Source organism: Diadema antillarum, unplaced genomic scaffold (assembly GCF_040938485.1).
Source record: "Diadema antillarum isolate AM-2024a unplaced genomic scaffold, OU_Dant_1.0 seq00000028_RagTag, whole genome shotgun sequence".
NCBI lineage: Eukaryota > Metazoa > Echinodermata > Echinoidea > Diadematoida > Diadematidae > Diadema > Diadema antillarum.
The window spans coordinates 528599-539098 of record NW_027271144.1 but is presented as its reverse complement, the minus strand read 5'-3'; the positions used below and the strand labels follow the sequence as shown (position 1 = coordinate 539098).

Below are 10500 nucleotides of genomic sequence, written 5' to 3'. Positions count from 1 at the left end.
CCTTGGTGCAGGATCGGACGAGCAAACTAAGGACAGCTGCGCATATCTATACTCGGATGATTATCAACAGCTTTGAAGTCAGAAGCTGAATGATCAGAATGTCCACGGATCCAGCACATCTTACCAACTCACCCGTACGCATTTGGTGTCAGATTTATAGTGGTGTAAATAGCGGATCAACCATAAGCCTATAATCGAGCAAAATATAATTATTTATTCGTTTACAGCGGTTATATCTCGTCTGTTATACGACAGAGGCAATCTTCAGTAATAGTAAGGGATGTATATAGAAAGGCGTTTCGAATTGAGCCATGACGATCCCCGACACACACTTTTAGTTACCCTATAGATACAATGCTACCTAATAATACATAATAACACCAACATCAGAATCCATAGCCGTATATACGGATTGGTTCTTCGGTTCCCTGTCGTTTTCTGTAATATAATACCTTGCAAGTTATCACATTCACCGCTTACGTGCATGATATCGCTACATTTGGTTCATATATCCAAATCTGTCAGACGTGAGATCCCACGAACCTCGCATAATTGACCAAGTCCTTAATTATGACTCTGAATGAAGAAGAAAATAACATTCCAGTATACCGTTATAATTATATGCCTGGCATCTATCTTACCGCAATAACTGTGACGTGGTACATCATGCTGATCCCATTGATCTCTTCCCCTCTAAAGTTGGCTGCGAGTGACAGATCAGTGGCTTTAACATCTGGGGACTGGGTGAACTTTCAATGTATGGAAGAAAACGTTATTCGCATAAAGTCTGTAAGTCGTTAACCCTTTTTGCCCCATGCCGATTGACAAAGAAAAACCACATACATTAGCATCGTCCAAGATTTCCAAAGACCCTGACAAAGAAGGATTGAGTCGCGTTGTGGCCGGTTTTTCTTTTTCTTTTTCTGTCTTTTACGTCTTTCATTCTTCGTCGTCTTGCATGACATCACATAATTGCCCTTTTGCAATAAGATTAATCCGTCGAGAGTATGTAAAGCGATATCAACAGAAAATGTCGTGGTAAACAGCATCGGAGAGGGAAAGTGTTCAACAGTTCAACCCTCGGTGTGTCACGTTTATTTTTCAGCTGTCTGCATGACTGTGTGAAAGTTGCGCACTATTATGACTCACTGGCACAGAATGGGTTAAATAATCATTATTTTTCATTGATACTTATGCCATCAATGCTGTCTCTACAAAAATAATGAAAGTCTTGAAACGCATCTGGAGTTTGTGAATGACAAGTCTCGTTTTCATAGGTTAACATAATATGGTTTCTTGATCTATTTTCCCTCTCTTTTCCACTCCCTCTTCCTTTAATACTCTCTCACTCTCTCTATCCCCCCCCCCCTCTCTCTCTCTCTCTCTCTTTCTCTCATAACAGTCATTTCAGGCGGCATACTTGAAATTATGCTTAAAACGCTTGTTCATCTCCCTCCCCCCTCCCCCCCCCCCCCCCATCTGCCCATCCTGGCGAAATTTCATGTTATTCCCTAAACCGTGTACTTATCACTTATGTTAAGATAACCATGGCATAAAATCATACAAAAGATTTTATTATGGTAATGCCGCTACAATGGTGTTGGTTTGAACCTTGTAAATATTGCATAAAGTTGGATGAATCACTGTGCCTCAAGGAACATAATTTATATCAAGAATAATCTTTACAACCACAAAAATAATGCAAGAAAAGCAAATTTTGCTATCAAGCTTCACTTTATTTTCATTGTTTAGTATCAAAACACACGAAATCGTGTTACACTGTCTCCTCCAAACAATGCTGTTTATGAAAGTCATTGATGTACATAAACACCCAACACAAGTTACAAAATCACGAAAACACTTTTTTTTTTATTAAGTACTGTTCACAAGAAATAAATTTGATTTCAATTTGTATATTACATATATCATTTCATAACAGAGATGTCCCGATATGCATTTTTTTTCCATCGGCAAACAATCAACGCTCATATTCACACTACAACCTGTATAAGCAGAGCATGGGTTAGATAAAAAAAGAAACAAACAAGCAACAGTCACATCGTTTGTGTTCGCACAAACATTATTTTAACATTTCATCACACAAAACCATCAACATCTCTGCCATAAACAGATTCAAACAGGTTGTGCTGTCCTGCGGATTTTAGTCGGTATATATTGTGCTAATTAAGAAAAAACAAATCAAGGGGGAGGACTAAAGACATTAACGCGCAAGTCGCAATCACGTTTGCTGTGTTATCGATTTCGAAATAATCAGTAACTCGAAAAAAAAAAAAGTTTTGCCAAAATGCTCTCAACAGGTTTTTTGACATGAATGCAATTTTTATCTGCATCTGCTCTTAAGGTCTGTGGTTTGAGCCTCTTTGTGCTATAAGTAATGTTCTTTTCCTCATTCTCTTATTCTTAGTTAAAGGACAAGTTCACCTTCATAGACATGTGGGTTGAGTGAATGCAGCAATATTAGTAGAACACATCAGTGAGAGTTTGAGGAAAATCGAACAATCCGTTCAAAAGTTATGATTTTTTGAAGTTTCTGCTCAGTCACGGCTGGATGAAAAGACTAAGTAAGCTTGTGATGTCACATGAGTACAACGATATAAAGAAAGAATAAAGAAAATTCAAAATATTTCCATTTTTCTCGCATGAGAAACGAACACTCGACTTCTCTCTTTCAGAAGGCAGGGGGAATAATATTACCCTCAACATACGTCAGTAGCAAGTCGAAGAAATGTGCACTTTATTCAAAAAGTAAAGTTTTGTGAAATTCTCTTTTTATTTTCCTTATAGTTGTACGCATGTGACATCATACACTGTAGTAGTCTTTTCATCCAGCAGTGACTGCGCAGATACTTAAAGGACAAGTTCACCTTCATAGACATGTGGGTTCAGTGAATGTAGCAATATTAGTAGAACACATCAGTGAGAGTTTGAGCAAAATCGGACAATCCGTTAAAAAGTTATGAATTTTTGAAGTTTCTGCTCAGTCACGGCTTGATGAAAAGACTACTATAGCTTGTGATGTCACATGAGTACAACGATATAAAGAAAGAATAAGGAAAATTCAACATATTTCCATTTTTCTCGCATAACAAAAGAACACTCGACTTGTCTCTTTCAGAAGGCAGGGGGAATAATATTACCCTTAACATACGTCAGTAGCAAGTCAAAGAAATGTGCACTTTATTCAAAAAGTAAAGTTTCGTGAAATTCTCTTTTTATTTTCCTTATATAGTTGTACGCATGTGACATCATACACTGTAGTAGTCTTCTCTTCCAGCAGTGACTGCGCAGATACTTAAAATATTCGTAACTTTTGAACGGATTGTCCAATTTTCCTAAAACTTTCACTGATGTGTTCTACTAATATTGCTGCATTCTCTCAATCCTTATGTATATGAAGGTGGACTTGTCCTTTAAAATATTCATAACTTTTGAACGGATTGTCCGATTTTCCTCAAACTTTCATTGATGTGTTCTACTGATATTGCTTCATTCTCTCAATCCTAATGTATATGAGATCCATGAGATGTTGCTCAAAAGCATCGAAGTTAGACAGCAGTGATCACGATATTCAACTACCAAAAAGAAAAAAAGAGTGCGCTATACATCAAATGTAGCGGAGTAATAGGGAAGCGGTAGACTGATAAAAGTAGAGGGTTAAGTAGTATAGTGTTGTTTAGAGCAGTAGCTGTAAGATTTATAGTAGTGCATAAGCTGTATATATAAATAAGAGGACGAGAGATCTTCAGTAAAACAGAGGTATAAACAAGCAATGATGACTAATGCGGTGGTCATTAATAGTGAGGTAGTCAAAAGTGTTTTGTTTTTTGTTTGTTTTTTGTTTGTTGTTTTTTGATAATGCAGTGAGATGTAATTGCTGACATGTACCTTACTCACGCCTGTGGGGTTTTCGTTGACCTTGTGAAAATGACAAGAAAAAAAGGATAAGATCTTGTAGAGAATTGAGTCAATAAGGATTGATCAATTTGCCACAGGACTAACGGTTATAAATACAAGTCAATAATACCCAAATTTTTTCATTGATATATCCATTCATTGCACTCTGCTTGTCGGTATCGCTTACAGTTTGGTGTCAGAACATAAGACTCGCAGTTTATACTTTCAAGCTTCCTGTGGCTGCATCGTTGTGTGCATCGGCTTCAGGATATTTGCAGGCCACGCAGCATAATCCAAACGCTAATCGTAGGCGGTAGAGGGCATAGAAAACCAGATGGATCACGGGCGCGGCTACGAAGACGGTTAGGGCGCCAACGATGGCGGAAGTGCCCGGAGCCTTGCCCCAATCAAGGAAACCGGAATAGATGTGGCTCTCGCCCGACGGGTTGGTACCGCCCGCAGCGTTGTAGACGGCCGTGAAGCAGAAGTAGACGAAGGCCGTGATCATGACGTAGATCATGTGCAGGAGGCGGATGGGCGTGGCGACAAGCAACGTGTCTGTGATCATGAGGAAGGCGGCCACGCCGTGTACGTGGAGGCTGAACACTTGCACGGAGTCGACGGCGGGATCGAACTCCAGCACCCAATACAGAATGGTGACGAAGACCGAGGCCGAACAGGCGTACACCTGCAAATATCGCTGGACCTTAAAGTACCAAGGTGTGGACGGTGTCCCCGACTCCTCGGATTGTGGCTCAAGACGTGTATTATCATTGGAGTCAGGGTTTGCCACTTCACTGTTTCCATTCACACCCATCATCTCAGTATCACCTGGGAAAATTTGTAGAAAGAGAAATTATGCCAATAAATGTCACCATCGAGTATACCCGCAGTCCAAAATGATAAGACAATATCACATTCACTAGTGTACCCGGTACATATTCACCATGAATGGTAAACGTCATAACATCAAACATCATCAACGACGACGACGACGACAACAACAATAACAACAACTTAGCTAGCTTTATTTTCTTATAATAATTATGGACGTTGCTTGCAGGTTAAGATAGAACAATGACGCGGTTTTGTCACGTCAATAATTCATTGGGAATCAGGTCTACCGGAACTATCTACGGCGCCCTTTGCCCCCCCCCCCCAAAAAAAAAGGACTGCTCGACAAAATTAATGTTCACTATGTTTGAATGCAAGTGTAGTGAGATAAACCAGCTTTCTTCGGAATAATTTACATTTTTCTTCTTGTACATTATGACGTAATCAACATGACGTTCTGAACACTCAAAAGAGAAAAAACAAAACGATTGTCGTTGTTTTTAGGCTCCCTTATATACTTTTCTTCATGACTCTTGGTTTCTAATGTTACTGTCGTTGTTGTGTTGTTTGTTTGTTGTTGTTCTTAATGTATGATAACTACACTGAAACAGCAGAATATGGGCTCTTGTCTACTTTATAGACACTTACCGGCGACCTGGCCGCCCATTCCCCTTCGGGTGCAATGCCAGTAAATGCTGGTGACGATCGCGAGAATGAGTAAGCAGTGACGAACAAGTAGGTCCAGTTGGAGACGAAGATGAGCCACTTGGCCTTGGAGTCGACGGGTCGGTAGAAGGGCTCCACGCCCCACAACACCAGGGTGAGAATGAGGAAGGTGAGCTGGTAGATGGCGATTGCTGCTCGGTACATAATGAACGTGTAGGGCATACCAAGCCATCGTGCCTGTATGATAATGTACAAACACAAGGATAAAGTGCTATGGTTGAGTGCTGAATTTTAATCATCAATACAATAAATAATGAAAACTGATATGTACGCACCTTTTTACTAGATGGATTCGAGCAGTCCACGACTCTCAGCGACACATCTAATATAGCAGAATCATATAATTATACGTAAAATATCATATTCATCTATTCATTTATAGGTACACATTTTTGCATATATTTTGTTGATCTGTTTTCATACATCTCGCATGGCTTTTCTAGCCGAAGTTATATGGCTGAAATATGGGGTTTGTGAACATATTTTCGTAACCGATTACATTATGGCGTAACTTTGACCGGTACATCTGCACCTGACTTGGGCCAATAAATGAAACACCCTAGCTAAGAGTATATCCGTAAAGTATGCGGAAAGGACTTACCTGATAAAAGGATAACGCCAGTATGGATCTAAATTCAATTTCCAAAGCTGAGATGAACGCATAAAACATGCATACAAACACATACAGACAATTATTTATTATGCATGCATAACACAATCGTAAAAGATGTTATTCATAGTTGTACCCTCTTCCTTCCCTCTTTTGTTTAAAATATTGGCGCACATTATTTATACTATCAATTAACCATAATCCTTTCCTTAACAGTTTGCTGGATTTACTATACTCGACAATACACCATTTTCCATTCCATCCAACAATTTCAACTCCACGTCTATCCACTGCAGCTGGCGGATATCATTTCCACCTCATTTCTCCTCATTTCTATGCCACCACCATCACTACAACTGGCCCCACACTTCCGTACCTTCCCTATATCTTCATTCCTCATATGTAGCTCTGTGTCGTTCACACACAATCGGGGCATCACTTACATAGCCTGTTCGTTAAAGGACAAGTTCACCTTCATAAACATAAGGATTGAGAAAATGCAACAATATTAGTAGAACACATCAGTGAAAGTTTGAGGAAAATTGGACAATCGATGCAAAAGTTATGAATTTTTTAAATTTTTGTGTTGGAACCGCTGGATGAGGAGACTACTACAGCTTGTGAGTCATATGCGTACAACAGTATAAAGAAAATATAAAAGAAAATTCAACATATTTTCATTTTTTTCGCATAATAAAAGAGCAATTGACTTGCCTCTTTCTAAGGGCAGGGGGAATAATATTACCCATAACATGTATCGGTAACGAGTCAGGGGAATGTGTACTTTTTTCAAAAGATGAAATTTTGTGAAATTCTCTTTATATTTTCCTTATATTGTTGTACGCATGTGACATCTAAGTTATTCATACGCTGCAGTAGTCTTCTCATCCAGCGGGTACTGCACAAAAACTTCAAAAAATCATAACTTTTGAACGGATTGTCTGATTTTCCTCAAACTTTCAATGATGTGTTCTACTAATATTGCTACATTCTCTCAATCCTTATGTTTATAAAGGTGAACTTGTCCTTTAAGTCTGGATTGTCATCGTATAATGTCTCACTAGTTGTCATTATCATAATCGTCATGTCTTTATAAGTATGAGATCAACAAAGAGGTACTGCCGATTCCTTACTCGTAATTACCCTTTGATGGAAACATGAACAAACAACATTGTATATTCTTGATGACAATATCCTGAAGAAAGATTAAAGAAAAACAACATTAGATTGTGATACTGCGTTGCCACGGTAACAGCATTCTTAAAAGAATCATATATAAATTATCACTTGAGATTGTTCACTTCATTAGTTTTTGAGCATTTGAATTGAGATTTGGTAAATGTGATAAATTATAAACGAGCAGAACACATCTTTAATCAGCGTTAAACAATGCACTGCGCCACGGTAACTTTTTTTAAAGAACATATCAAATCATCAGTTTTGTTGACTGAACTATACACCCTCATCAGGTTTAAGTGGGGGTATAGATTACAACAAGTGATAGTTCTAGTGTCATTTGTACTTACTTGTATTTTTAGAGCATATTTCTTTTGTGTAATAATGTATTATTAATTGTGGTCGGGGAGGAAGGCCTCGAGCCTCGGTGATTAAGTTTGCCTTTTCCTCCCCTGGCAACCAGCGGTATATGCGCCTAGAATCACCACAACCTTTATATCATGTAACATGATTTTCTGTTGAAAAGCTGAATGAATGAATGATGATAATGATGATGATGATGATGATAATAATAATGATGATAATGATAATGATAATAATAATAATAATAATAATAATAATAATAATGATAATAATAATAATACTGATGATGATAATAATAATAACAATAATGATAATAATAATAATAATTATAATAATAATAATGATAATAATAATAATAATAATAATAATAATAATAATAATAATAATAATAATAATAATAATAACAGTGGGAAAAAAACTTATCATTTCACACGAGAATGCTTTTTCCCTAAGCGTAGGAGTATCGAAAAAGTGATTGATTCCGGGGCTTTTGGGGTGACGAGCTCCCATCGTTGAGACAATAAACGAATGTGATTTGACGCATGTTGACGTTTACCGACGAAGTGTTCCTTATCAAAATCCACGAGATTACAGATAAATTCGGAAGTAACCAAATACATACACTTTAAAGTCATTTGCGGTTATTTACGATATACCGGAATAAAGTTTTTCTACCCTTCCTCTTGCTTTGTTTTGTTTGGGCTTTTTTTTCTCTTTCCTTTCGGTTTGTTTTTGTTTTGTTTTATTTTACTTTGTTTTTGCTGATGGCTTCTGGTTTGTTGGCTCTCTACCAGAAAAAAACAATACGATATTAGCATTCTACGTATACTCGGCATGATTAATGATCAATATCTGTCATAGTTTAATGGCACATGTCAATATGATATGGAAGCGTTCCAAAATGACACATACACAGATCATTAAAAGGCACGCCATCATATGAATGTACAGCCAAAGGCAGCTTGCAAAGATGAACGGGTTATTAAGTTACCATGGTGGCTTACTGGGCATTAGAGCCTAAAAAGGTCACCGTGTCAGTGGATGAATAATGCTTATTGATTATCAATGAAATCATCGCTTATTCTTGTGGCTTATTGATTTAGTTGCCTATATCTCTGATCATTATTAAGTGTATCATTATGATTATCACCGCTATTAACGCCCTGCCACAAATTCAGGGATGATGATTTATGCATGAGTCATTTTTTTTCTCTCCCCCCCCCCCCCCCCCCCCCGCTGTCTCTTTCTGTACGTTTGCTTGTTAGGGATTGACATTTACCTTTTAGGTTAGAGTCACCATCTCGAAAGATCTTTAATGAGTTAGCAAGGGTAATGCCAGATAGCGTAAGCCTTTTCGCAGCTTGAACAGGTGGAGAAGTATTTGGTGCTTTTTCCCCTTCTTTGCATCTCTTCGGAGGTATAGGAACAAATGACTATTGGATAATACGTTCAGGCAGTCTGGAAGGTGACGGGAGAAGAGGAGTGGGGACGGAGTGGGGTCGATAGTGGGAAGACACGGCCAGAGAACGTTTCGTGCACAAAACGACTTAAAGGGATGGTATAGTATTGGTTGAGGTGAGGGCTCAGCCTATTACTTTTTGCAAGATATTTAGAAACCACTTTTTAAAATGATACAGAGCATACAATTCCAAAAGGAATTCAAAACTCATTTGATGAAAATCGGTTTTGAAATGGCTGAGATATCCAAAAACAAAGTAAAACAAAATAATCCTAATTATAGGTGGGTTCAACGTTTTATTAGGATTGCTTTGTTTTGGATATCTCAGCAATTAAGATAAAATTCAAATAAACTTTTAATTCCTCTTAGAATTATGCTCTTTCATATTTCATGAGAGGTTTCTCATTTTCTTAAAAAAATTATTGACAAAGATAACGTTAGCAACCTGTCAGTCCCTTTCCAAGCGAAACTGGATCGTATCCCTTTAACCAAGCGAGGATCCCAATGCAACGTACGGTGTGCCCAACCTAAAGTTGTACTTCTTTAATCGACCAGCAACTTGTTGACGAGATTTGAATAAATCTGTAAAGAAAAAATGATCATAAAGGTATTTTCTTAATACAATATACTGTCATAAGTGTTGTTATGATATCATTACCTGTGGTGTCACAAACAGGCTGGCCTTGGTTCCTCCGAGGCCAAAGGAAGCACATCTAAATTCCTCCCGACACGTCGCCATTTCTGCTCTATAAATTGCTTCTCTCGATCCACAGAGGAATCAGTCCGGTATATTATTATGTTGTGCTGTGTACAATAGTAATCGTTCCGTCCCTGTGGTTGCTGGCGAGTGAATGAATGGTACTGTAGAACCACCTCACCCCGCAAGGCTTAACAGAATCTTGCTCATGAAAGAAAGGTAAATCACATTAAGCATTACCCTCTTCAGCTCCTTATGTTGCGCGTTATACGAGGCGCCACATTAACATACAGTTATCTACCAATCACCATGTCGACATTCGGACTACTGCGATCGCTGAGGAGGACTTAAAACAAACAGTAGATCAGTCTCTGCACACACATATATCCACGTTCCGAACTCACTAAACGAGTAAATTGTCCTAATTTTATTTCATTATAGATTTGCCGGCGGGTTGATATGGAAACGAGTTGTCGCCAAAACGCGGCGTTGTAGTGACTGCCTTCCGGGCGCGGGCGTTGCCAACGCACAACCTGCATATTATCACGACTATTCAGAAATGAAAGACAATAAAGCGACCATCATATACAGCACAGTAAGTGGCGCATGGTATGCGTCCTAGATCTGTGGATAGAACTATATCAATCCGAAGGTCTATGCCCAGAAAGCTCTTGGCAATTCCTTTCATAGAATTTCTTTACAATGGAATCCGATTCGGGG

General features: G+C 38.4%; 1 pseudogene; it reads right to left on the bottom strand.

Moving 5' to 3' along the window:
* Nucleotides 1-4132: 4132 nt before the first annotated feature.
* On the bottom strand, nucleotides 4133-9822 carry LOC139725225 (protein rolling stone-like; annotated as a pseudogene).
* Between the last annotated feature and the right edge of the window lie 678 nt (nucleotides 9823-10500).